The following is a 4,976-nucleotide window of genomic DNA, read 5'->3' as shown; positions in this document are numbered from 1 at the left end:
CTCGGGCCCCCGCGGCGGACGGGGGCGGTGGTGGTTTGCTTTCCTTGCCTGGTCGCTCATCGGAAAGTAAACTTGGGCTTCGTGTTTCCAGCAGAACCCGCGGGCTGCCGAGCTCCAGCAGCCTCTGCAACTCGTGTCGCGCCACAGTACCGCAGCGTGGGCCCTGCATGAGAGTGAATGGGAACAAACTAGCCGGGAAGGTTGGCTTTTGCTGGGCTGTCTTGCTGAAGTGACTCTTCCATATATGCCACTGATGTGATTGAATATAACGTAACTGCATTGTGCATTGATGCTTAGGGTATTTAAACATGAATATACAGTGATACTCTTGCAATTTGTCAATTATTATTTGTTCACTGTGCAAATGAGGCTCCTGAGAAACAAAGGTAATGACCTTTTTTACAAACCGTGATGCATTTCGCCTGATGCATATTGATAGGTATATTGAAAGGGACAGGATGTTTTTAAAGTCAGAATTCTTTCAGGATGTCAGCATATTGATCTACGTGGTTTTTCTAAGTTGGCTAAAACTTGACAGACAAATGCAGCTTGCATTACATGAATTGCAACAGGCAGTGTTATTGGGCAGTTTGTGTTACAGGTGATGCTGCACATCTGTAGTGCCTTGCCACCATGATCAGTGGGGGTTTTGGAGTGAAGACCTTTCAGTACCTGTGGTTGGTTTGTTTATAGCTGTGTGAGTGTTAATATGACAGTGCGCTTCCAAGATTTGGCTCGGGACTATATTTTCAATCAAGTGACAGACCTTGAGAAGTGGAGGCAGGTAGGAAAATAGTAACTATACCGAATTACTACAGAATTAAATCTCCATATAAATTAGGTCTGAGATTAAACTGTACTTAAACCAGTCTCAAACTGGTATTGCTATAAGAAAATGTCCTTGTAAAATAAAAATATTCTGCCTGAATTAACATCTAAGCATTATCATAGGCAAGAAATAACTAAGTAGATCACCTTCTCTAGGAACACTTCAGGTAATTAGAGATATGGTTTAGCCAAAACTCAGGAGGCATTTGTGAACATAGCTAGACAAGAGTTCCCCTTCTGTACTGCATAAAATTAGCATCAGAAAATACATTATATTTACTGAAGTTACAATCTGCTGTATCCAAGAGCACTGTGAAAGCAGCAGTGAACATAAGCAGTTTCAAACTGTCCCATTCAAAAGCCACAGGGTACTTCTCAATGCATACCATACAGCTGGATTCCTGGGTGGTTCAGACCACTCTGGTTATTCAACAGCAGTCTGAAATAAATAGCATCTTAAATTAAGCTGGTCTTGTAACTTGCCTTCAATGTGGAAACGTGCCCAATGTCTCATGTGATGCATTTCTCTAGATAAGAATGGAAAGGTCAATATTATGGCTGTTCCTACAATATACACTTCAAGTCAGTGCAGTTGTAACTGTGCAGGAAGAGAACTGGGTCTCAAGGGATGGATGCTGGGTCACAGCAGCAAGTGCTCGGGCATCTAAATGACCCTGTGGGCACTTGCTCCTCAGAGCTAGATCCTTGCAGTCCTCACCCTTGGTCTCTGATCTGTGCAGGCTCATTTTTTTCCCAGTAATACTCGCTGAATGCGAGTATTGAGGTCTGCTTCTTGATGTGCCCTTAGGTTTGACAGTGTTGATTAGTTAGGTGCACAAGCTGCGCAGGGATCCAGGAGTGAGGTATTCTTTCACAAGTTGCTCTTCAAGAGCCCAAGTGTCTTCAGATTACATATAGATGATCAGGACCACTTAAAAAACGTTCAGGGGAGTATACTTATTATTTTTTTATTATTATTATTTTCTAGGCTTTGCCTAGAGCTGTTACTCAGATGTGAAGAGCCAAGTTCTGAATTTGCATCTTTAATTTCTCAAGAGAGTGCTAGAGCCATAAACCCGTGTGTTGTTCTGGGCTGGTGGTCTCTTACTCCTTGCTTATGAAAGTGTTTTGCCTTGCTTTCATTACAGACATATTCATTAGGTGAGCTGTGATCCTACAACTCGGTGGCTAGGGCATGAATCCAGGAGTGAGGAATTTTGATTTCTAGTCTTTTTTCTAGCTGTATGTTAAATATTGAAAATATATTTGCAGAATACATGTGGTTAAACAATATTGAATTTCAAGAAAAATATATTTATTATTAAAGTGTCCCTTGATTCTTGCAAATACTTATAAAAATCACACCTACTAAAAATGCTGCACCCAAAGGGTACGTTGGACTCCACAGAAGTCCCATCAATTCCACTGCCCTTCCCTGCACTTCATTTAGGTGATGGATCACCAGGTGATTAAATGCTGTTTCTTCTTATGCTATGGAAAGAGAGAATGTGGGAAGGATTTTCAGTCAGTCGTGTGTGTGTGTAGGCTATTAATTTAAAGTGTTGGAGAAAAAGCTCAGACTCTGGTCTCTCTTTCTTTGTCCTAATCATTAGGCTCAGCCATTTTACTTATTTGTTCTGTCACTTGTGTTTCCTATCAGCTGGTTTGCTTTTTGCTCAGCCTCTGTTCATCGTACTCGTAGGTGTTTTAGTTTCAGGTGTAATGTACGTTACTCTAAATGCACTCTCCAGAGTTGTGGGTTGGCTGTGAAAAGGGCAGTCCTGCTCTGGCCTCCTGTTTTCCCCACGCCGCATTCTGGCCCCACCTTGGGCAGTCAACCACAGGGGGAGCTGGAAAACTACTTTTTAAAAAAAAAAAAGCCATGTTTGTTTATTTTGGTGGTTTAGTTTTGCATCTAATCAGTGAGCTGGGCCAACTCATCGTCCAGCTGCATGTTTACTAGATCCAACAGGAATGGTTGTTGGCAAGGCAGAGCCGAACTGCCCCTCTGGTAGCAGCCAGCCCTTTAGGCAAGTTCAGGACAGGCGGACGCAGCCTCTGTGTGTGGTGGGTAGAGCCAGAGGACCTGCTGTAGAAGGGCAGCCTCCCACTAGGAAGCCAGGCTGTGGCTGGCTTAGGCCTGCTGTTTTCCTGTGAATCCTACCCGCTTTGGCTTCTACCTACCAGAAGCACCCTTTGACTTTGGTGGAAACATTTATTGAACTTGTTTGCTTGATAAAAATGCTGTTTACTTCATTTAGTGAATTTTGCATGATGCATATCCTGACCTATTGCTCCCCTCTTCGGACTCTTGTTTAATGTTATAAAACAATGACTTTGTTTACTCCGAATTGGTATCTCCCAAGATACTTTAATCCTGGTAAATATTCTCTCCCTAATCTAAGTAGGACAACACCCAATCTTTATCAGCAGAGAACCTAAGATCTCGTCTCTTTAAAGCGAAAGGCAAAACAGGCTTTGACTTTAAGTAGGGCAGGCTGAGTTTGGCTTAAGCCGTGTTGTCATTCTGGTTAGTAATGTTGCTCAGGCTCCCTCAGAAAAATTGCCTATGCGGAGAAAAAATATGTTGATAGCCTTTTGCAGCCAGGATCAATCTTCGGACCTAAACTGAGGAGCCTCATGTGGTTCAAAGCCTGGGTTTGGTTTGAACTCATCTGTGTTGCATCGTATCTCTTACTCATGTTAATACAGCAAGCCATGCGTAGTTAGTGAGGACACTTCTCTTAAGCTTAGTATAAGTGTTTGTTTGTCTGTCATCGCAGTTGAAGTTTACATTAATTCAGTGCCAAAAAAAGATTATGTTAGAAATTTGATGCTTATCTTTCCTGTAAATTGTACCGTGGTGATTTTGTTTTGAATCTTTGTTTTCCAGTGATCTAATAGCCACACTTAAACTGGAGAGAACAGATAATTAGGCCCCAAACGAAGGCCTTTGGTGTTTGGGGGGTTCTTGTGGTCATTGCAGTGAGCTTTGGGTCTGGCCTGAAGAGCAAGTTCCAGAGATACTGCTTTGGCAATTAAACCAGCTTTGAAGTCCAAGAAAGCAATCTAGAAAGACCATGACCCAGTGGCCTCAAAACCTATTAGGCATTCAAATGAATTTGGCACCTGTGCTTTGGAGCCTGGAACCTGGATGTGGACAGGCAGGTGCCTGGCTCCCTGCCCAGCTCCCCTGGGCACTGGGCAAGGCAGAGGGCGGCGTGCCGGGCCCCGGAGCCCCTGCGGCCGCACGGGCAGGGTGTGCTCGGGGTACGTTAATGCACACGTGTAGCGCCTCAGCTTCGTCTGGAGCATGGAGAGCTAGAAGGCTGCTTGGCTTTTGTGGGACAGCCTCGTCAGCAGAGCCGTGGGCGGGTTCCTTCCGCCCGCAAGAACAGGAATGCAGCCTCTCGCTCCCACAGAGTCCTCGTGCCCCCAGGCCGAGTGGGCTGGATGTGGCCCTGTCCACCCTGCTTGTTGAGGCTGGGCCAGCATGCATAGCGTCAGGTGGTCCATGTGGCCTGAAGGTGGCCCAGCCCTTGACCAGGGCTGGAGGGAGCAGATAAAGGGGAGATAAGGGCAGGTTCTCATTACAAAATTCAGGCATCTGGTCAGCTGTGTGTCTACATCTTCCGATAAGGAAAGCACCTGCCACAGAGAGAGGAGGATTAGTCAGAATGAGGTTTAAAAGTAGCTTCTGTGGCTAGCGGTGAACTGGTACAAAAACAAGTTGTGTTTCCTGTTTCTGAGAGATTCAGGAAATCTTGTTTAGTACTGATCTTTTAGGTGACAACAAAACATTCTCAAGACAGTTTCATTTCGCAATAGAGGAAAATTCAAAACCTTTTAGTTCTGCATTGGGTTTTTGGTGGCTTTTTTTTTTCCGATTTACTTTTGCAAATGGGACTGTTGGCCTCTAGGCTGGGAACTTTCTGTCAGTCTCCTGCTGAGGTTTTCTGTCTGCTCAGCAGTGACCAGAGTAGCTAAAAAGTTTCCTCCATGAAAACTTGGTAAAGCACAGAACATCACCCTGAATCATCCTCGCTTTCATTCAGTTCAGTGGTACGTCTATGTCCAGATCTAGTCTCACCAATGGTGAAATCGTGGGTCAAAAATCTCTTGTGAAGAGTTGATTTTAACTCGACAGG

This window comes from Phaethon lepturus, unplaced genomic scaffold (assembly GCF_000687285.1).
Source record: "Phaethon lepturus isolate BGI_N335 unplaced genomic scaffold, ASM68728v1 scaffold17804, whole genome shotgun sequence".
Taxonomy (NCBI): Eukaryota; Metazoa; Chordata; class Aves; order Phaethontiformes; family Phaethontidae; genus Phaethon; species Phaethon lepturus.
This window is presented reverse-complemented; position numbering follows the sequence as displayed.